A 24,421-nucleotide genomic window follows, 5' to 3' on the forward strand; every position below is an offset into this window, starting at 1 on the left:
TTAATCCAATCCCAGTGCCCTCCGTGTGGTTCTCCCACACTCTAGACCCAGTTCTACCTGTCTTCCTGCTCCTTCCTCTATCTGGCGTGCTCTCCACACCCCCTCCCCCTACCCTCTGCCTCCACTATGGCTGCCTGGCTCATTCTCTTGCCTCTTGCAATTCTTTTCTCCTATGTTACCTTCTCAGTGATGCCCTCATGGCTGCCTTGGTTAATATCGCAATGCCCACCTCTAATCTTACCTTGCCCTATGTGCCACCTTATTTTCCTTCCCCTTAGCGTTGATCACCATCTCAGGCACATACTCTTTACATATTTGTTTCCTGTTTGCATCTTCCATGAGGGTACAGACTTTTGTTTGTTCTGGTTCCCTGCTGCATCCCAGTGCCTAGGATAATCCCTGGGACATAGCAGGTGCTTGATAAACATTGTTGGCTAAAGCAAGGAGCTCTATAAAGAAAGATGTAACAACAACCACACAATAACAACAATGTAAACAGATACAGATTTATGATGTCAGGTAGTGCTAAGTGCTATGGAGAAAAAAAAGGAAGCCACCTTACATGGAAGGTGTTTGATCACCATTTTTAATAGCTAGGGAAACAGAGGCTCAGGAAAGTTAAATAAATTGCCCATGATCATATTCATAATGGACCAACCAGGATTTGAACCTACATCCAGTGTGGTGCTGTTAACATCTAACAACTGGTTCTCCAAAGATAAAGCTCTGGGTTGTAGTGTTTGCCTATTTCCATGGTATAAATACTCCCACTGTGGCAGATTTTAAGTGACCAACATGATATCAGCAACCTTGGAGTCGGAAAGAGATGCGGACAATCTGCTGCCTCAAGCTGTGCAAGTTCCCATGAACCACTGTATGTGACCTTGAGGTCCAAGCCCAGCCCACTGTATGATGTGGCCACTCCTGGGAAGAAGCAAGCAGACCCCTCTGAAGAATCCCCACTGTCCTAGACTACACTTTGCAATCACTGGCTCTTTCTCTTACCTCCATCTCCCAAAACCAGTTGGGTTTACATTCGACCTGTTTGAATGATGGCATTTTCCTCCTAAGAGGATCATACTTATTTGACTTGACAGAAAAGTTGCTCTCTGAGGATTCTTTTCTCCATGTTAGCCTTTGAAATGACTGCCTAGATGGCACAGGTAATCCTATTGGACCTTTGGGGCTTGGGTGGACTACTTTTTAATTGATAATTCCATATTTCTATAATAAGTGGCCTCCTTAATAATAGCCTGCCACGTCATATGTGATGATTGCTAATTTAGGTTTTCAGGCTTCCTGGATGTAATGAGCTCTAATAAGCCCAAGACTTGTCACAGACTCAGGAAAACCCATTTTCCCCTTGAAGCAATGATTTCCCTCAATCCCTGGACACAATTGGGCATACTCTTAAAAATATTAATAAGTGTGACTGGGATGTTCACCCCTTTCCAAATAAAACATAAAGTCCTGGTTTCATTAAGCCAAGCTATTAAATTAAGAAAGTGTTTTTAATTATCTGAGCATTTCAGGGAGCTCATAAAACATTTAAGGACCTCACAGGGGTGGTGCTGAAGCCCTTTCAGAGTGAATTAGAGCCTTGACTTCTGGAGCTGGATGGGAAGGGCTGGGGGTCCACAGCCACGGTCTCCATCTGGCCCAGAGCATCAACCTGCCAGAAAGGATGAAGCTGCAGGTCTTGCTGTTTCGGAGGCGGGTGTGCACTTGTGTCCAAGCTGCAGAAGAAAGCAGATCAACTTCTCATAGCAAGGAAACATTTGAACAAAAAAACCAACAAACATTTCCTAGCACTTCCTTTGTGCCTGGTTGTCCACTGGATGCTAAGGTTTCAGATGATGCTCCTTCTTTCTGAGCAATCTCTTAGATACTTAGCACTCAATTTATATTCACTCCTGCCATCCTGATAAAAGTCATGTGGGTTTCCTCTTATTACCCCCATTTGATAGGAGAGGAAACTGAGAATTGAAATTACCCCTGATAGGGATCTAGTGAAGCCAGACCCCAGAAGAGCACTGGTCCCATCTGACTCCAGGCCCACATAGTTCACACTGATAGGCGAGCTATAATCACACTCTACTGCCACAAAATAAGAACTACCATCATTGTCATGATGGGATAACTGCTACCATTTTTCTGCCAGGCACAATGCTATGCCTTCCACATAGCTTTTTTATTTAATCCTAACGATCTTATGAAATTATTAGTCCCTACATTACAAATGAAGAAACTGAGTCATGAAGAGAGGTCAAGGAAGTTCTGTGAGGTGACACAACCAGTGCTGGAGGTGGGGTTTGTGCTAAGACAATTGATCCTTGGTCTCTGCTCTTATTCACTGTGACCTTCTAAACCTTCATGCAAGCTTATCTGGTCAGCTACCCATGCTGGTATTTTGCTAAGCACATGAGATATAAGTTGTACCTGAGCACACACGGGATGGGAAAGGTATTTTTTTATGACCCTGAGCTATATATGTACTTTCCAGCTGCCTCTTTTCCCTCCTTAGTTCTTTGGTCACTCCAGCTAATTCATCTGCCCCCAAATTAATTGGATGAAAGACCTAATTAATGATAATGGATCCTTTATTGATAAAAGTAGACCAATAATGTTTTGTTTTGTTTTTAAGTATCATAGTTACCTAACTGGTATTATATACAGATTGCTGAGAAATTGATGTCCTAGGCCACCAGGTACCTGGGTCCAGCTATCCTGAGTCCAGTTGCCTCAGGCTATGAGCAGCTTCATTTGTATACCCTGGTGTCCTGCTCAGATACCACATGTGCAAAGGTCACACTGGTTAATTGTTCAGTCCTTATGGCATTAAAAAAAAAATAACTAGTAGAATCCATTTTTTGCCTCCCAGAGTGACAAAAAAAAAAAAAAAAAAAGCAATCTTCTAGCAAGGTTGTAGAAAACAGGCTCTTATGAGTGAGAATGTCATTTAAAACTCCCATGGAGGGCAATTTAGCAACATTTATCTAAATTGTGAGTGCGTAATCTTTTAGACTCAGCTATTCCTCTTCGTTTTTAAATTTTAGCTAAACTTCCTCTCAGTGCTATATGTACATTATTATTTGCTGCAATATTGTGTAAAGTAGAAAAAGAAATGGCATATGCACTGTGAATGTAGGCATGGTTTACATCAATTATGGAATGGCTATAGAGGGGAATACTATGCAGCTATAAAAATGAGGCATGAGTTTGTGTATTGAGATGGAATTATCTATAAGGTAAATTGTTTAGTAAAAAGAGGAAGTGAGGCAGATCTGCATATAAATTGTGCTCCCTTTGTGTAAAACCGGAAAGAAGATCATATATGCCTAGACATGGTTGGATATGCTTTAAAAAATCTCTTAAAGCATATAGAGGTGGGGATTGAGTATAGAAGGAACTGTGTGGACAGGGACAGGCAAGGGCAGAGAATTTATTCTGAATAAACCTTTCTTCTTTTGTTTACAAATCAAATGTATTACCTATGCAAACATTGTGGCAGGAGTGTGGACATTGGTATTCCAGATTGAAGGGGTGACACATGCAAACAGGAGCCTGGTGTGTTCAGGGAACTGAGAGAGGGCCAATGGCCAGAGCAGAGAGGAGAGAAGGGTCGGAGCATGGCTTTTGGGGCTTTTTGAAGACTTTTGGGTTGTTATCCTCAGAGGGATTCGGAGTAGGCAGGGGCTGTCTTGATCAGACCTGCGTCTCAGAAGGATCACTCTGGCCACATGGCAGGTTGGTTAAAGAGAGATCCAGGAGGTGCTGCTGCCTTTGCCCAGATGAGAGCCCAGCCAGCGACTGTTGCAGAGTAGGGGGTGGCTGAGGCAAAGAAACGTAGGATGTTTTGGCAACATTGTTAAGAGGTGAACTGATGTACCCAGGAGGGATGGAGCATGAAGATGGGGGAAATAGGGTGGGTGAAGAGTCTGTCCAGGAACTGACTTGTGCAACAGGCAAGTGGAGCCAGTTCCCGAGAGAGGCCGGGGACAGGTGCACGGCAGGGAAGACTTGGGCGTAGCCTTACACACACGGAGTCCAGGTCCCTTTGATACGTTACAGAGGAGACAGCAAGAACGTAGTTGGAGGTAGAATTCTGGAATTTGGAGAAGTCTGACCACAGCTGGGAGCTGTATATGCAGATGGAAATTGAGGGTGTACCTAGGGATGAAATTTCCTGGGACAGAAGTAGTAATTATGCTTTCCTCCCAGAGATGTGAGCAGAGCCCCGTCATTTATTTGCAAGCACCGTCCACATAATGGGTGCTTGTTGGATGTCTGTGTAACCAGTCACAGAGGAGCAGTCAGCAGCAATTATGGGGGTTACCTGCTCGCTCTCCATCTCTTTTCTTCCCACTTCACCCCCTCTCTACTGAGCAGCCCCTCCTGTGCCCTGTTGAGTCTGTCTTCAGACCACCCACACAGCCCCTCACCCAGGGTGTTATGCCTACAGCTTAGAGGTGAGCTGGTGATAATGCCCTCCTTCCGAGCACCTCCCAGCCCAGTGAGCAGCAGCGGTCTCCGGGAATAATTGATATTACAGAAAACACAGGGCCGAATGCCAGCTTCACATTCTCCAAACATTTAACGATTCAACCTTTTCAGTTTCATCAAAGCCAAGCTTGGAAACTCCCTGATGGCCCACTGTGAACAACTAGCAGGGTGCCTGCTTTTGCCCTGCTGCTCCCCACGTTTTCCAGGGCATAGATGGCTGCATGACAGCAACCAGTTGGCCCCTTTGGAGCCTCAGGTTTGGCAAGCTGGGTGACCCCTCACTCTTTCAGGGCATCAGCCAGCTACATTGGCTCAAATATCCAGAGGTTGGCACGAGCCACCTTTTAAAATGTGTTTGTTTAAGCTGTCAAGACAGGAAACAGCTGTTTGTGACAGGGAAAAGGAAGCACAGGATAGGCCAGCTTGTGTGGTAGAAGCAAGGGGGTCCTATTTTGGGATTGCCAAGGCCACTAAGAAATGAGAATGGAAGAAGGAGGGGTAAGAGAGCAGGGGAATGGGGAATGGGACAGAATGGGAAATCCAGAGACAATAAAAGACAGCACTGCAAAGATAGAGACACACAGAAAGAGGCAAGAGAAAGTCAGAAATCAGAGCTGTGCACAAGCACTCAAAGAGGCACCAGGACAGAAGTGGCAGGGGTGACCTGGGTCCAAATTCATCAAAAGACACTAGGCTTCATGTTTGTTCAATTACTGACCACAGTGAGCCTCGAAAGCGGAGCCCCCTGGTATGTTGTTGCTATTTCTTGTAGTAACAATAAAGATAGTCATCGTTGTGGTGGAACTAGGATGCGCTTTTATAGGGAGCTTTGCAGATTCCTGGCTCAACTATCCAAGGTAGACTTTATAATCTCTGCTAATAGTTTAATAGCTGAGAAAACCAATGTTCTGAGTAGTCAAATCACTTTTAAAAACTCACCTACTTGGTCAGGAACAGAAGTCTTGGGTTTATTCACTATCTATCTCTAGGTATTTCTGTTCCACCTGTCTTTCATTCCTACTCATTCCGTAAGATGAATGTATTTATTTGAAGGCAAAATTGCAGGAGTATCATGATTTTTTTAAAAAAACAAATCTTCAATTTGCAGACATTTCCTCTTTCCTCCTGGGTATAGGGACTGAATCCTTGGGAACATAGGTGAGGAGAAAGAAGTGAGGCAGAAAGGAAGAGAAGAAATAAGAGACCTTTGGCAGTAGCTTTTCGAGTGTCTGCACAGTGTTCCAATCCTCACCATATGACAGAAGGTGAGATCGGGAGTGTACACCTGACCTGCAGTAGGACCACCAGGTTTTCTCTCAAGGGATATTTAAAAATTTGAAACCAGAGACACTGAGCCTGGGCTCTGGGAGCCGAAGTGCCCACAGCATCCCTCTGGGGCTGCTGGCCTCAGATGTGCTGTGGTGTCCACCATTCTCAAGGCCTGCCTGTCCACCTCCCCCTTGAATCCTGTGAGAGATTCCCCCACTTGCTTCAGTCATAAGGCTTTTTAATTCACCCAGAACCCTACTTGGAAAACCATTTCTCTCCCATTCCATGTCATTCAGGAAGGGCTGACCTTGTCCCTTAGCCTTATGACCAGGTGTGGCTAGAGTGCAGCACCTTTCTGCTCATCAGGATTGGTTCAGCGATGGCGAGGCCAAATCGGACCAATCAGAGGCTTTCTTTGGCCTTGCTGGGAAAATTGTTCATTCTTAGGGCCTCCAGGTTATATGGGAATGAGATGAGTCATTGCTACCTGTGGACCTCTTCCCCAGATGCTTGAAGAGGACATGTCCTAATGGTGAAACTGGAAATAACAGCATTAGAGCCTCAGCATCAATGTGTCTCAACATCCATGAAAGCTGTCTCAGTCAAGGGAGCCAACGTAGGCTTATGTTTGGCTTATGTTGGTTTGAATTTGGTTTCTGCCCTTGACAATTAGAGGGTTCTGATAAATGCATCTTTCATTAATTCTTCCTTTCAATTATAGGTACTTTTGTTTTCTGCTCCTCCTACCCACACAAGCTTTAATTTACTGTTATTCTCTGTTGACGATGAGAAACAAGACTGCTCCTAAAAATGTCCTGCTGTTAGTAGTCTCTGGGGATCATTTCTTGACCCAAAGCAGCTTTCAAGTAATTATCCAGGTGCCACCAAAATGTGAGCTTACTTAAAGGCAGGGTCGGTCTGTTTCTATAGATTTTTTTTTTTCCTTTGCCCAAACCAAACCTAAAGCACACTCAGCATGAGCAAGGAATTCAAATGCAAAGAGGGTTCTTGTGTGAGAGGAATTAGATGATCTCTGAATGGAAGTTCTTGTGCTTGTGGCTTGTAGCAGTTAGCTATTGCTGCATAACAAACAACCACAAGCCTACTAATTCAATGCAGTGAGCATTTATTTAGCTCTGAATTTGCAGTTGCTTGTGGGGTTCTACTGGCTTGAGCTGGGCTTGGTAGAACTCACCCATTTCTGAGGTCAGGTGTGAGTTGGATAGGCAGCTTTGCTGAACTTGTTAGGGTTTTCCTTCATGTTCTGGTTTCTGCTTCCCTGTATCTTCTTACCTCTCAACAAGCAAGTCCAGACTCATTCCCATGCTGAAGACACAGAAATGAGAGAGAAAGAGTAAATGGAAAGAACTCTTTAAGCTTCTGCTTATATTGAGTTTTTTTTCTGTCACATCTGCTGAAGTAAGTTAGGTGGCCAAGCCCAGAGTCACTGTGGATAGGTGTCACTGAAGGGCATAGATACCTGAGAATCTTCTGTTGTCTTTAGTGAATATCCAGAAAGTCTTAGAAGAAAATTATCTCCTCTTTGGGCTAGCAGATGGTAATTGCTGATGTGAGATACTGAGAATTGAGAACTTTACATAGAGGTGGGTGGGGGAGGGGACCCTTCAGGAAAGAATTTAGAACTGTATGTACTGCTATTCTTCTGTTCAAAGTATTTCACACAGAGACCTGTTTTTTTTTTTTTTTCTTTCCCCAATGTTTCACAACTGCCTCTAATCCTTCTTTTCAGGCCAAGGCCCCTTTTTTTTGGCTTTTCAGAAAAGAGGGTCCTCAAAGAACTTACAGTCTAGAATGAGAGGCAGACACAGAAACAGAAAATTTCAAGATCAAAGAATAAGGACTGAGGCAGAAATAAGCACCGTATGCTGTGGGCGTCCAGAGGCAGGGCACTTAGCCCAAGCAGGCAAACCATTTAGAGAAATCTATTTTAAATTGATTGTTTTATTTGCTGGATTTTATATTGACATGTTTTGCTTTGTTCTCAATGTGTTCTGGGACTGCAGCCTATTCATTTATTATTAAGAGAACGGTAATTATTTCCAGGAGCTCCTGAGAATACACTTTGCTTCCCCTTTGCCTGATCTCTGCTGATTCTGGTATAACCTTCATATCTGTGAGGATGTCTGTGGCAGGAAGTGACAGCCCCTATGTGCCTGGGGTAATACCCTAAAGACTCTGATCTGCAAGGAAGGTTTGCAGACCACTGGTTCTTGAACTTTAATGAGTATCTGGGTCCCCTGGGAATCTTGTCAAAATGCAGATTCTGATCCAGGAGTTCTGGGTTGAGCCTCCAGATTCTGTTTTTCTAAGTTCCTAGTTGCTGCTGCTGCTGCTGCTACTACTACTACTACTGCTGCTGCTGCTACTGGTCTGTGGACCACATTTTGAGTAGGAAGACTGTAAAAAGATCAGCAGTACTTTCTGCACCAGTGAATATTACAGCAGAGCTAAACAGAGGCTTACGTACCTTTTCTTGCTATCTTTCTAGACTGTAAACTCAATGGAGATAGTACCGTTTTCTTGCCTGCAACTCTATATCCAGTGCCAGGCACATAGAAAAATCTCAGTAGGGATGCCTGGGTGGCTCAGTGGTTGAGTGTCTGCCTTCAGCTCAGGGCATGATCCCGGGGTCCCAGGATCGAGTCCCACATCGGGCTCCCTGCATGGAGCCTGCTTCTCTCTCTGCCTGTGTCTGCCTCTCTCTCTGTGTGTCTCTCATGAATAAATAAATAAAAATCTTTAAAAAAAAGAGAAAAATCTCAATAATATTTGTCAAATGAATGCCTCAAGTTCCCCCCTTTTCCATGGGTATGTATATGTGGAGGTTTACCTGCTGCTTTCATTTGATGCTGTGAGTACAGCCTGGACCTGTATCCGTTCCCTGGGCTGTAGTTTTGATCTCTCAGTTCAAGACAGCCTGCTGGCTCAGGGCTGGGCCATGTGACCTGCAGCTCTCTCCTAGATTTAGATAAAGCTCATTCTACTCCTTGAGTGCATGTCTGATCTGAGGCTCTCCTTCCATTGACTATCTTAGTGCTCCTTCCCTATATCATGATTATGGACCAGACCAGCTGGATATTGATTTTAAAAAAATATTTCATTAGAGTTCCTTATATCCTCTTAGACTCACCAATTGACACTGTTGACTTCTTCCTATTACAGCTCTTCTGGCTTGGTTAATTTTTCCCAAATCTTTTAGCACCCTTCACCTTCCTTACTTGGAAATCCCATCAAAACTGCATGATTGGATCTGGAGCTAGGCCAGTGATGACATGAAGGACTAACATTGAAATATAAGATGATCATCAGGCTCTTAACTTGAGTTCCCACCCAGAAACTTGGCACCTTCTCTGTAGGATGTGCGTTTTTAAAAAGCCAAAAGCAATTAACCATTATGCAAACTATCTAATCCTCAGCTTCCTCAACTGCAAAATGGGAATAGCTGCACCCTCCTGTGGGTTTTTAATTAAGATTAAATTGTGATATGATAAATTGCTTAGCTCAAGATCTGACACATGGGAAGTGCTCTATAAAGGATAGTTCTTTTTATTTTTATTTCTAAAAGGCGAATCCCAAAGTCCAGGATCCCCTAAGAGAAAGGTTCCAGTGAATCTTGGCTCATATCTTTAACAGCTCATCATGGAAGAGAGAGGGTTGGATCCAGTCAGGGACAAGGTATAAATAGCTAAATTAGTGACAATATAAGGATGGCACTATTCAACTAAGCATTCTTTCCTGATTCTCCCTGTGTCTGAATGAGCTCAGAGCCTCTTCCCATATTATCTCAGATGCTGGAAGGTCCATCCTGCTTACAGGTTTCATTGAACATATTTTGGAGTAAGAGAACTTTTTAAGTGCCTTTCTAAAACAACTGGGTAGATTAAATCCTAAATATTGAAATTTGTTTTTGAAACTAAGCTGATAAATGAGCACCCAACATTATTTCAGTTTAAATTCAACTGACTAAAGACCCCAAATAGCCAGGGGAATATTAAAAAAGAAAACCATAGCTGGGGGCATCACAATGCCAGATTTCAGGTTGTACTACGAAGCTGTGATCATCAAGACAGTGTGGTACTGGCACAAAAACAGACACATAGATCAATGGAACAGAATAGAGAATCCAGAAGTGGACCCTCAACTTTATCTATGGTCAACTAATATTTGACAAAGCAGGAAAGACTATCCACTGGAAAAAAGACAGTCTCTTCAATAAATGGTGCTTGGAAAATTGGACAGCCACATGCAGAAGAATGAAACTAGACCATTCTCTTATACCATACACAAAGATAAACTCAAAATGGATGAAAGATTTAAATGTGAGACAAGAATCCATCAAAATCCTAGAGGAGAACACAGGCAACACCCTTTTTGAATGTGGCCACAGCAGCTTCTTGCAAGATACATCCATAAAGGCAAGGGAAACAAAAGCAAAAATGAATTATTGGAACTTAATCAAGATAAAAAGCTTCTGCACAGCAAAAGAAACAGTCAACAAAACTAAAAGACAACCTACAGAATGGGAGAAGTTATTTGCAAATGACCTATCAGATAAAGGGCTAGTATCCAAGATCTATAAAGAACTTATTAAACTCAACAGAAAGAAACAAACAATCCAATCATGAAATGGGCAAAAGACATGAACAGAAATCTCACAGAGGAAGACATAGACATGGCCAACACGCACATGAGAAAATGCTCCGCATCACTTGCCATCAGGGAAATACAAATCAAAACCACAATGAGATACCACCTCACACCAGTGAGAATGGTGAAAATTAACAAGACAGGAAACAACAAATGTTGGAGGATGTGGAGAAAGGGGAACCCTCTTGTACTGTGGGTGGGAATGTGAACTGGTGCAGCCACTCTGGAAAACTGTGTGGAGGTTCCTCAAAGAGTTAAAAATAGACCTGCCCTATGACCCAGCAACTGCACTGCTGGGGATTTACCCCAAAGATACAGATGCAGTGAAACGCCAGGACACCTGCACCCCGATGTTTCTAGCAGCAATGGCCACAATAGCCAAACTGTGGAAGGAGCCTCGGTGTCCACCGAAAGATGAGTGGATAAAGAAGATGTGGTTTATGTATACAATGGAATATTCCTCAGCCATTAGAAATGACAAATACCCACCATTTGCTTCGATGTGGATGGAACTGGAGAGTATTATGCTGAGTGAAATAAGTCAATTGGAGAAGAACAAACATTATATGGTCTCATTCATTTGGGGAATATAAAAATTAGTGAAAAGGAATAAAGGGGAAAGGAGAGAAAATGAAAATATCAGTGAGGGTGACAAAACATTAGAGACACCTAACTCTGGGAAACAAACAAGGGGTAGTGGAAAGGGAGGTGGGCGGAGGATTGGGGTGGCTGGGTGATGGGCACTGAGGGGGGCACTTGGTGGGATGAGCACTGGATGTTATGCTATATGTTGGCAAATTGAACTCTAATAAAAAAATTAAATAAAAAAATTCAACTGACCTAATGTTACCCAGTCCATCTTGGACTGTCTTTAATTACATTAAGTCACATTTTCTCAACCTTGGCATTATTGACATTTGGGACCAGATGATTCTTTGTTTTGAGTGGTCATCTTGTACATCGTAGGATTTTTTTTAAAGATTTTATTTATTTATTCATGAGAGACACAGAAAGAGAGGCAGAGACACAAGCAGAGGGAGAAGCAGGGTCCATGCAAAGAGCCTGATGTGGGACTCGATTCTGGGAATCTGGGATCAGGGCCCAAGCCAAAGGCAGGCGCTCAATGCTGCTTTAGCAGCATTCCTGGCTTCTACCTACCAGAAGCAAGTAGCATTCTTCCCATTGTCTTAAAGCAATTACTAAGTATCCCTTAGGAGAAAAATTGTCCCATGGTTGAGAAACACTGTATTCATGTATTTCTACTTTTAAATAATGACAAGGTTTTTTGAGTTATACCGGATCTGGTATTGAGTATTGGTTCTGCTTCATACAATGTATGTGCCATCAGACAGGTCTAGCCTGAGAGGCAGCTTCCTCATCTGCACAAGGTGGGTAATAAAATCTAACACCTGGCATTGAGGTGAGACTTAAAATAGGACATGTATAGAGGACCTGGACATGTAGAAGCTCAATGGTTATGATCATATCTTTTTCTTTGGCTAATGGAATTGACCATTGCCAAAAACTCTGTTTGCTTGGAAAGTATGTGTGTGTGTGTGTGTGTGTGTGTGTGTGTGTGCATGCTTGTGCACACACAGGCACATCCATATGCTACATGTCAGGGATATATTGCTGAGAAAGAACTAACCTCTGCGTGGCTCTAGAACTCTCTGGCAGACCACGGGTGATATCGAACAACACTTCAGAGCACAAGCTTTGGCGTGAGACAGACATGGATTCCACTCCTGGATCTGCCATCTACCTGTTAGGTGATAATTTGGATCAAGTTGTAAAACCTCTCTGCCTCAAGTTCCTTATCTGACGAACAAAAACCATACCCATCTTGTAGGGTCATTGTATTGTGAGGATTAAATGAGATCACGAATGTGAAACACTTTGTACCATGCCTGTGGCCATGTCAAATTTGCTCAATAACTAATAGTTGTTGTTGCTATTATTATCCATGTTATTTCGCCCTTGGGTACATCCCTAGGGGTAACTTCAAAGCAGATAGTGGCCTCTTTCCAGGGGTTTCCTATCGTGCCAGAGTAGCTCAGTCAACAACTTCCCTAATGAGCTCAAGACTCCATCAGCGGGACCTTTTGTTTTCCTACTAACTCTCTGTCAACATGGTTTCCGCTCTGGCATCAACATTATACCAATTGCATATTCACTAGCCTGCATGGGCCTCAAGACTATCAATTGCTACAATGGAGTAAATGATATTCATTGTTAAAACAGGGTAAATGCCTATTTCCTTTACACAATAGAAGGAACTGTTATAGGCTATTAAGTAAATAACAATAAATAACACACTATAAAATGCTTTACATATGCCTTATCGCACTGAACTGTAATGCTCTGAAGTAGCTGTTATGGCTGGGTAAATTATACGTGTTTTTAAACACTGTCCAAAATACATATTTACACGTACTTAAAATCCTACACTAAACAGTCTCTATAGCAACCAGTAAAACACAAAAGCCTTATTAAGCATTCTTTGTAGTATTTTTAGGAGTTTAATCATTAGGAGAAAGCTCATAGGCCATGTAGACACCAGGGAACACGAAAAAAGAAAGTCTTTATAGGAACAAAAGAATGAGGTTGGCTTTGAACCTGGTGGGAGAGGATTTTATTTTTTTAAACTAATAATCACCAAGGGCCTTCTCTTTGTGAAGGCAATGCTGTGTTTGGGGTACATCAGACACAATTTTGGAATTACAATCTGGTTCTCAACAGAGAAGAGAGATTCTTCAATTAACATATTCCAGCAAAAAGATCACTTTCAATTTTCTCTCTTTAGTCACAGCAAGAAAAGATTTCCTTGCCATTCAAAAGTAAAGGAATATATAATATCTCTGTTGAGCCTGAGTCATATGACTCTTAGAAGGGTAATTCTGATGGTTTCACTGGGGTGGAGCCATATCCCATCATTTGAGTTCTGCATTTAACTGATTGTTTGTGGCATGCTGCAATGACAACATACCCTAGAAATATTAGTGACTTAACACTGCAAAATTTTCTTTCTTACTCATTCTGTATGTCCAGTGTCAGTCAGTAGAGTTTATACACTGTGCTATCTCTCAGGGACCCTAGGGAGCCCTATCCTCTTGTGATGCCACCACTCAAATACAGTCTTTCCAGGGTTCTACAGCCAGGAGAGAGACTGCTGGAGGGTGGCCTGGGGGCCCAGAAGCAGCATACCTCATTTTCACTCACACCCTATTGGCCAGAACTTAAATCAAGTAGTTCCAACCAACCTACAACAAAGATTGGATAGATGGGGGAGCCCATGGAATATTTATCTAGCACTAAACAGTTTTGAGAAAAATATCATTTACATGTCAGAACTAGGCCAGATACTTTACACTGCTTGAATTTATCTTTAAAATAATTTTGCAATGTAAAATTTCCCCATTCACCAATGGAGAAACAGACTCAGAAGTCTTAAATGACTTATTTAAGGTCACTCAACCACAAATTGGAAGGGCAAATTTAAATCTAGGTCAATCTAAAACTGAACATAAAATACTCTATCAATCAGCAGTTCTACTTTTAAGTAGAAAAGCACATATATTTTCATCAAAAAACATGTTTGTAGAATGTACGCACAAGCACTCTTCCTAATATCCCCAAATTGAAAACAATTTGCCATCCACCAATAGTGGGATACACTGATTGTGGCGTACAAACACAATGGAATATTATACAGTACTGAGAACCAATAAATGGTAACTACATGCAAATACGGATAAATCTCACAGATATCACATTGAATGAAAGAGTTTATACTGTATGATTCCATGCCATATTACTCAAAAGCAAGCAAAATTAATCAATGGTGACAGAAGTCAGGATAACGATGACCTTGGAGTTTGTCATGAAAAGCATGCAAAGAGCTTCTGGTTTTTCTTGTTCATTTATCTGGATGCTAGTACCATGGGTCTGTTTGATTTGTGAAAATTCATCTATCTGCACAATTATATTTTTGCATATTGCTCTGCATATGTTATTTTATATAAGGTCTACTTGGAAAAAGACAACTTGCAAAAGTATAAATTATAGGTTCAGATCAAACTGATTCTAGAGCCCTGTCTGTTATCATATAGCATTCATTTCTTCTCCAACCACATTAAAACAAAAGTCAATTCTACCCTTAAATAATTCAGCTTGATTTCTACTCCATTGACATGACCCCTCTATTAAATAGTTCCTTGGGATAATGGTTTAGATAGAAACTTACAGCAAATTTGTGAGAATTGTCAAAGTCAACTACAACTCACTCTAACATTGGCTTCTGTAAGATAGCTTTCTTCCCTGAAATCGAATGTAAACCTGGGATTTCCAGAGAATGGAGGGAAGGCCATGGAATCTGCTCTCTTCTCAGGCTAGCAGAATGAATATAGTCCAGTATAGAGGAGAGAAAAAAAAAAAAACACCTATATTAAAACAAACCCCAAACAAGGATAATAAGATAAGATTGGGGCTAGAGATGTTTCCATCCATTTCATTTGGAGCCATCACAAAACTCAAAAACCATCGTACCTACCCAGCTGAAATGAACTGACAGCTCAAGGATTAATTCCATTGCTTTTCTCTGCCCCTTCCCTATCCCCTTATCACATCCAACACCAAAACAGCAATTTGGTGGAACACTGACCACCAAAAGACAATGTTGTCTTAGGGAAGGTATTAGTGGTAAATCCTCAAGCTGTTTTATAAGCACGTCCTAGTTTGGCAACAGAAGGCAAAACACAAAATTGTGAGATAAGCTTGAATTCAATTTTGCAGTTTTCATCTGTCATCACATTATGATAGTATGGTGTTCTGGGCTTTTCAGCAGGTTCAGGGCATGGGTATGATACTTCTGGGAAGGACTTCACTCCCATCTGTTCCTATCTTGGAAGCAGTGCTTGTGGGATCATGCTTTTCAAAGATCTAGTGGGAATTGCCAGAGCTCATTCTAAAGACCTGTCAGATTCTGAGTCAATGGCACTCTATCTGCATGCCTTGCTTATTCATTTATTTGGCATGTGTTTACTAAGCACCTGTTTTGTTTTTGGTGCTGTGCATGGCTCTGGGGATGAACTAATGAACAGAGGGAAAATAGACAAATAAGTGGGGAGATTTTAAGAAACACCAATGGGATTAAATAGTGTACTATAAGAGCAAATAGGAGACATGGCCACCAAGCCTTGAGGAGTAAGATCACTTCCTGGAGGTCATGACATCTAGGCTGAAACATGAAGAGTGCAGTGAAGCTATATTGGATACCCCCATGTACCATTCACTCTGCTAGGTTTTGGAAATAGAAGGATGATTAGAGCCTAGTCTGAATAAGAGATAGAGTGTGATTTGAGGAGGGGTAAAGATAAACGAAAGGACTCTTTCAGTAGATCAGTGAAGTTCAGCAGGGTGTTGGGGCTCAGCTTGATGGAGATGATGCCTAGGGAGTTAATTCTAGGCAAATGAGTAGCAGTTAAAGGAAAATGCAGGGAGGTAGAAAGTAGATTTTCTAAGAGAGAGGAGGACAGAGTAAGTGGGCACAGAGTCATGAAACAGTGGACCTACAATGGGTACTTTGTGTGTTTTAATGTAATTGGAGTAGACAGCGTGAAGTTGGGGGCTGTGGAATCTGGGAAGTGCTCAATGTGGCAATTACAGTGAGCCATGGTAATTTTGGTGAATCACCACTTGCTGGTGGTGGTGATTTGATCATAGTGTGTTCGATAAGAATCACCCCAATAGCAGTATGATGAGAGGATGAAATTTGAAATCCAAATCCAAATCCACTGTAGAGTGGTATATCAGTGGTATCCGCAAGCCATATGCTTTCCTCCCTCAGTTTTCTGGGCCCAATAGAAACATGAAGTCTAAGCCTAGAGAATGGCTACTAGGAACAGAACAACCTGTTATCCTGCATTTCCCCTGTAGACACACAGCCTTGGTGTAGATTTATACAACTACATTTAGGACTGATGATAGAATCATTGTTTTTTTTTTTTTTTTTTTTATCCCTTCCATGACACAAACCAAGAAAAAAAATCATAATAAAATTTTACAAGTTAGCTGCCACCAAGAATAAACAAGAGAGCACTATAAGAAATGAATCAGAGGCTCTAACTAAATCTGCTCTCAGGACAATAACTCTAATGCAAAGCCAGGGTCTGAGGAGGTCGCAATGGGAAACTCTCCTGGGGCATTTCCAAAGAGAAAGGAGATATTCTCCTCCTGTCATCTTCACTTCATGTCCTAATATGTCTGTGGATGTGCAGAGAAAACATAATCTGCAGCCTCTGCTCTGAATCAAGGTTTGGATAACCAGGGCCATTAAGGCATCCCCAAGGATCATAGAATTAACCCTCTCTGAACCCAGGGAAGCCACTGCCACTAAAGCACTAGAAGAAAGTTGCTTGATTCTAATCACAGCTGAACCAAAATGTCACTTACCATTAGGTTCAATTGGCATTTTTTTCCTCTTTTTAAATTACAAGATTACCTTTAAATTGTGTACAGGAGCTCATAACTGCTGTCCATTGGAGGTAATCGGGAGTGATTTCATTTTACCCATAGACAGGTTGCCTCTTCTAGAGTCTTTGTTCATTAAGCTTCTGTCTATCTCAGGTTCCATTTAAGCATCAATGAGGAATAAATTCTGTAACACGGAAGACATTGCATGTTTGTTTTTAGAGTCACCTCGTTTGTTGGCTGATGATTCTTCAGAGCAGGCTGGATTCTCCTGGAGCCTCTCAGGTATATGTGGTAAATATGCATTCTCTATGCCCCTTAGGCAGTCTTTTCAACATAGATCGCTGCTCTGGGCTGACCCCGTGAACTCTCCAAAAAATCACTTGGAAAGACAGTCTAAACTGCTAGTCATTCTGTGTTGCCTTCAATGGAAGCAACCTTAGTATAACTGCTTGTAGAACAAGTCAGAGCATAATTAACCCATTCATTCATTCATTCATTCGACATTTGTGCATCAACTATGTGTAAGACATTGAGCCTGGCATTGACACAATGGTGAGTTGGAAGCTTACAACATAGTAGTAGATGGACAAAATTAAACTATTTTATTGCAATGTGATAGCATCCATAAAGTGGAGAGAATAGGAGGCCCGACCTGGGTACATTTATTATAGGGTCAAGGGCACGGGCAAGGCTCCTCAGAAAGAATTACATGGGAACTGATCCTGAAGGTTGAAGAGAGTCTCACTAGCTGAAGGAACAGTTTGTGCAGGGGGCTAGAGGTTAGAGGGGGAGCTCAGGGAGGGTAAGAATGGAAAGTAGGTATGCATGTGTGAAGAAAACAGAGCAGTGGGTCAGGTTGTCAAGAAAAGATGTGGATGGAGGAAGACAGGGATCATATCACAGGAAGCTTTGTCAGCCTGTTAATGAGCATAGACTTTATCCTGAGGGCAAAGGAATAGAGAAGAGAGATGTGAGCAGATGTGCAATTGGGACACTTACCCACAGTAGATGACTGGTTCTATGAGGGTCTGATGCATTTTGTAAGCCTGGTAAAATCTCATATGTATCATCCTTTTCCCCAGAAACAACCTTAACCAGCTACCTCCTTTGATTTTGATCCTTCCCCCTGAGACTACCCTCTGTACTCCATTTATTATACTTCTGCATGTAATGGAATAGAGTTTCAGGAAGAATCCTTCTACTGAGGTTTGCAGAAAAGAGTTGAAGACATGACAAGAGCATAAACACTCATGGCCCAAAACCCTCAAGAGAGGCTATCACTCATAAGCAGAGGAAGACTTTGGGTTTGCTGTGGCTGTATTGTCAAATCCTTCTGATTTACTGATAGAAGTTTAAAAACTTGGGTTATGAGTTGTAATATTTCTGATACTGCCAGCATTATTTTGGGGACACACTGGATTTGAAGTCTTCAGATACAGGTTTGAGGTTCAGTTATGTCACTTAAAAGCTTAGACAACCTAAAAGACTTTGTAGTCCCATTTTTCTTTTTCATCTAAAAGGTTAACATAGCTCCTATAACCTATGGTGTTGTGGGGATTTAATGATATATGCATAGTGTATTGCAGATATTTATTGAATGAATGGATATTGGAGAAAACCCTGACTCCATGGGCTATGGTCTCCTCATCTGTAAAATGAGAAGATTGGACTAGATGCTTTGGATTTCTTTCCAGCTTAAATGATCTCTAGTTCCATGACACTTGCCTATTTTGAGGCTTTTACTGATCAGTGGCATGGTGTGGTAAATATAGGAAAATCTGGTTTGGTATCTTATAAAGTCAAAGGATAAGGAATAAAAGATTTCTGAGAGAAGACACTCTAGTGACTACTCTGGCCCCACTAAAACTGCTCTTATCCCAAAAGCCAGGTAGTGAGAAGAATGTTTATTTGCTACTGTCACTGGCTTTACTTGACTTCCCAGGTGAAGACTTAGTCTCAGAGGATACCACTGACAGCAAATTTCCTGTAAGACCACTTCGAACTGTGGGAGAAAATTGCTTTATCCTTTTATGTTATCTCATGAAACACTATTGATGCATACTGTTCATGCTAAAAAAACCCTTCATGTTTCTTCTTGAGTAAGAACTCGAAGAAAGACAATCTGAGCACAGAAAACATGATATTGAATAAATGTTTTTTTCTGGCTTCTGGAAGGTGATCTGATTTGGAACATAAGCACCTCTGGGAATTCCCCCTTCCCCGCCCCCATTCAGCACCACTGAGGTATATATGTTCTATCCTTGCCATATTTAAATTTCATATTAAGTAAACATTGGAATGACTCAGTATTTGATACCTCATCTGACTGGCCTTTACTATGGTGATATAGCTCAAAATAGCCACATGTGGAACTGTTCCAAAGATGTGATAATGGAAAGTTCTGGGGAATAGATATCTTATCTATTTAGGATATTTAGGACTGACTGAAATATACCCCAATTACAGTTGGACTATCTCTTGGCCGCTGTGGATTATCTCCCATATTGTTGGGACCTAATGTTTTCTGTATTATCCATGGTTTTCTTTTGCTGTTTCTGAAAGGCTATGATGTTGATCACATCAGGCCATCCAGATGCCTTTCCTAGAATGCAACTCTTAAAATGTAGGAGACAAAGCTGCAAATCAGCTACTCAGGATGGCATGGAATAGTTAGAAAGCAAAACCACACTTTCAGCATCCTTTTCTCTGGGAATGTGGACTGACCCCTCTGTAGGCTGCTTCCCCAGAATGCAGCCTCATGGCATGCACTTTGTCATAGTCTTTCCTTACATATTCATCTCTTAGCTTGGACCTTACATTCCTAGGGGATAGGAAACCTAGTTGCTTGCTCACTCCTACTATTAATTATTTGGCACATAATAGGTCTACAAGATAATTTCCAATAAAGAGTATAAATCTGTTAGTGTTGCATTTAATTTTTTTAAGTTTTTTTTTTAAAAATTAAGTAATCTCTACACCCACTGTGGGGCTTGAACTCACAACCCCAAGATCAAGAGTTGCATATTCTTCTGATTGAGCCAGCCAGGAGCCCCTGCTAGTGTTGTATTTTAATTAATTAATTTATTTATTATTTATGAAGTCCAATTTATCAATTTGTTCCTTTATGGATTGTACTTTTTTAAAAAATATTTTTATTTATTTATGCATCACACACACACACACACACAGAGAGAGAGAAAGAGAAAGAGAGAGAGGCAGGCTCCATGCAAGGAGCCCTATGTGGGACTCGATCCCAGGACTACAGGATTGCGCCCTGGGCAGAAGGCAGGCATTAAACCACTGAGCCACCCAGGGATCCCCTGGATTGTGCTTTTGTGTCATGTCTGGGAAATCATTGCCTAGTCCAATGTCAAAAAGTATTCTCCTATGTTTTCTTCTTGAAGTTCTATAGTTTCAGGTTTTATATTTAGGCCTATGATCCATTTTGAGTTAATATTATATATTAGCAATTTATGGATCAAAGGTAATATTTTTGTGTGGATACTCATTTATTTCAGCACCACTTGTAAAGACTACACTTCATCCGTTGAATTGCCTTTGTACCATGTAGAAAAGCAGTTGTCTGTACATTTATCATTGGAGCCTTATTATAAATCTTGAAATCTGGGCTGCTAATTCTACGACCTAATTCTTTTTTAAAGCTGTTTAGGTTACTTTAGTTCTTTTACACTTCCTTATGACTTTTAGATTATTAGTTTCTGCCATAAGAAGCCTGGTTGTATACTGATTAGCGAGAATTGACATCTTAACCATATTGATCCTTCTGACCCATGAAAACAGTATATCCTCTATTTTTTTAGGTCTTTAGTTTTTTTCAGCAATTTTTTTATAGATTTCAAAGTATAGATCTTTCATATATTTGGTCTGGTTTATTCCTAAGTATTTCATATTCTTAAAAGATATTATAAATGGTATTTTTAAATTTTTGATTTCCAGGTGTTTATTGATAGTATATAGAAATAGAACTGATTTTTGTATATTGACTTTGTATGCTGCAGTCTTATTAAACTAATATCAGTTTCAGTATCATTTTTGGGGATTCACCATGTCTTCTCTATAGAAGATCATGTTATATATAAGTAAGAACAGTTTTAATTACTTCTTTCCAACTGGGATCACTTTTATTTATTTACTTATTTTTACTTGCCTTATTGCACTGGCTAGAGCATCCAGTACAACACTGAATACAGGTGGTAAGAGTGGATATACTTTGCCTTTTCCTTGATTATGGAGGAAAAATATTTAGCCTTCAAGTATGAACTCAGAACATTTGCAGATAGAGACCAACTGTGCTCTGCAATTTATATAAAACCCCAAACATATATATTTGCTTAATTCTAATGAAGATTGCTGTGGAGTATGGAACATTATTACAGAAAAACTGGAATCAGGAGCTGACACTAAACCAGATGATGAAAAACAGAATTTAAACAGGATAAGGACAGAAATACTTCCCTCACAAACAGAGGCTTAGAAGCCTGATGAGAAAGGACTGTACGTTAACATAAGAACCACACTTTAGGGCAGCCCGGGCAGCTCAGTGGTTTAGCGCTGCCTTTAGCCCAGGGCGTGATCCTGGAGACCAGGGATAGAGTCCCACGTTGGGCTCCCTGCATGGAGTCTGCTTCTCCCTCTGCCTGTGTCTCTGCCTCTCTCTCTTTCTGTGTGTGTGTGTGTGTGTGTGTGTGTGTGTCTCATGAATAAATAAATAAAATCTTAAAAAAAAAAAAAGAAGCACACTTTAGATGACTTATAACTTGGTATTGTCAGTGTGATATTAAGGAAAAACACTGAGCAGGCTTTACAGGTTGTTGCAGACAGTGTTGGTGTGCTGCCTGAGCCATACTATATGGGAAGGAATTTGAAAATAGCTTTAGAAGGACGCCTGGGTGGCTCAGCGGTTGAGCACCTGCCTTTGGCTCAGGGCGTGATCCTGGAGTCCTGGGATCAAGTCCCACATCGGGCTCCCTGCATGGAGCTTGCTTCTCCCTCTGTCTACGTCTCTGCCTCTCTCTCTGTGTCTCTTGTGAATAAATAAATAAAATCATTAAAAAAAAAAAAAAAGAAAAGAAAATAGCTCTAGATTGACACTGGTGCATGGTGTGCTGGGGCAGCTTGTACAGGCTCTTCTGGCCAATTTTGCTCAACAATTCCCAACTTACATTCAATGATGTCGCCTTGGTAGCTTGAAATTGACCATGGTAGGAATATTTACACCATGAAAATTTGGCAGTTGCTACAAATGAGGGGCTTTTTTTCCCCTAGAGACCTGGTTGTTAAGCATATATCAGCATACCAGTATATAAATAGCACTTACCAGCACACCACTACATAATCAGGAGCCTTTATAAAATTATTATTGATATATTAATATATTCATATGGGTTTTAATTCCTTCCATCTAAGAGTAAGGCACAGCATGATTTTTTTGTATAACCTAAGAAAGAAAAAATGGTATCAATTGTAATTTAGAGATTCCACTAATAGAAGACACATCCTATTCTTAGCCATACTAAAATGTGAGAAACCCTGACCTTTAACATTGAAGAAATACAGCATTATTAAAGTTTGTTGTATGGGAAACACCATATAGTTTATTTTGTATTTGTATTGGTCATTCACATAAAATGTTTAATTTTTATTACAAAGTCCTGTTAAACAAAACAGAAGCAGTTTTTGAAGTTTAACTAAAATATTTGAACTTGGTGAGCCCAGTTCACAGTCTGAGTCCAGATTTTGAGATCTCTCCAGGCAAACCAAATCTCACAGGACACTCACAGGATAGTTTTTATTAGTGTCATCTGTTCATTCATTCATTCATCTGTCTTTCCCAACTAGATAACAGTATGCTTGAGGGTAGAACACTAGTATGTCTTATTACCCTTTGTATTTCCAGGGTTGAGTTAGTGATCTATTTCATTGTGAGTGACCAAGAAATGTCAAGGAAAAAAGAATGTATGTATATATGTATGTATGTATGTATGTATGTATGTATGTATATGTCTGTCATGGCTCCTAAGGAAAGCGTATCCATGTCTATCCCAACCATGTGCATACCACACAGATAGGAACACACACAGAGATGGCAACACAAAGATGTTATTTTTACAGATCTTTCACTATAACTTAGAAATCAGATATACTGTTGAGTAACTTCTTTCCTCCTGAAAATCTCACCAGAGACCAGCACTCAGTGTTGAATGAATAACCTAATTGGTAGGGTTGGCTATTTCTGAGAGATGAGTATGAAGATAGTCAATGCCTGAGTATATTGAATGTGTCATTGGCCTGGTATGCTGGCATTTGGGCATTCTGACATGGGTAGATCTGTCCTTTCTTACTCTTCTCTTAAGGATTGAATGCAAGTGAGAGTCTTCAGTCAGCTTTTGTATGCCCGTTGCTTAACAAACTATGAGGAAGTCTTAGGGCAGCTCTTAGGCAGCCTGGTTGAGAGTGTCAGAAGCTGACCATTACTATTAGGTACCAGCCCAGCACATCACTCTGAATAGATCCATTTGGACATGGTGGCTTCTTTCCTTTCCTTTTTCCAGTAGCTGAAAATATCCCCTGATAGCTCAACAGAGAAAAATAAATTGTCCTCGTGTATTTACACAGAGGAGAAGATTTTCCTCATTGTATTTGCAATTCTGTCTCATGCGATGACCCCCATTTTCATAATCCTTCATGGAGTATCATGATTTAAAAAGCTTTCTCTCCCTGCTGTTTCTGTTAAAAGGTTTTCTGGTGCAATTCTTGGAAAGTCAAATTCTGCATTTAAATGTTGTATTTTCGCAGATATAATTTTAAAGAGGCCATACTTCTGGAATGTTTTTCTTTCTGGGAGAGAAGCAAGCAATTCCACCCTTCTGCATATATTGTTAACCAAGCCACGAGAGCGTACAACAGCTTTAATAGGAAGGCAATTGTGATTACATCTCGCTCGTAATTACATTTATTTGCTCACATATGTCCAAAAAGGCAAGCATTAGCCAGACCGTATGGGTATGTGTTTGTGCAAGGAAAATCATCTGGCAGATTGACAGTGAGGAAAATAGCTTTCAGCCACTTAGGCCTCTCCTGTCATGGACACTCGCGAAGACTGTCAGAGCTTACTTCGTTTTTGTTTTCATGCTTCTAAAATCGATTGCATTTGGAAAGCAGGGGAATTTATTATGGGTGATGGATTTGCATCAAAATAATCAAAATATTAGAGGCTGTATCTAACAAGGTACACATCTGTGATCCCACAGAGGAGAAAGTTGAAGCGTACCATGGTTGAAAGAAGCATTGGAAATGGCCACTGTCCCATCTGAGGAAGGGACGTATGTAGCTTCTGGGAATTTAGAGGGAAATTTTAAATCTGCATCACCAAGCTGTCCCTAAAGAAAAGAGAAGGTAGTGAAAATGGCATCGTTGTGTTTGTGAAACAGGTGAGTTTGGATCCTGGCTAAGCCATCTGTAACTCAAAAGACTTTGGAGAAGTTACTTT

At 40.9% G+C, this 24,421-nt stretch overlaps 1 long non-coding RNA gene across 1 annotated transcript; it reads right to left on the reverse strand.

Annotated features, from left to right (window-relative positions):
* Positions 1–1,492: 1,492 nt before the first annotated feature.
* On the reverse strand, positions 1,493–7,390 carry LOC112646696 (uncharacterized). The gene is made up of 3 exons (XR_003127792.1): positions 7,253–7,390; positions 6,968–7,098; positions 1,493–1,736 (listed from the first exon to the last, which is right to left on the reverse strand). It is a non-coding gene; the product is annotated as an uncharacterized LOC112646696 (long non-coding RNA).
* Between the last annotated feature and the right edge of the window lie 17,031 nt (positions 7,391–24,421).

This window comes from Canis lupus, chromosome 5 (assembly GCF_003254725.2).
Source record: "Canis lupus dingo isolate Sandy chromosome 5, ASM325472v2, whole genome shotgun sequence".
Taxonomy (NCBI): Eukaryota; Metazoa; Chordata; class Mammalia; order Carnivora; family Canidae; genus Canis; species Canis lupus.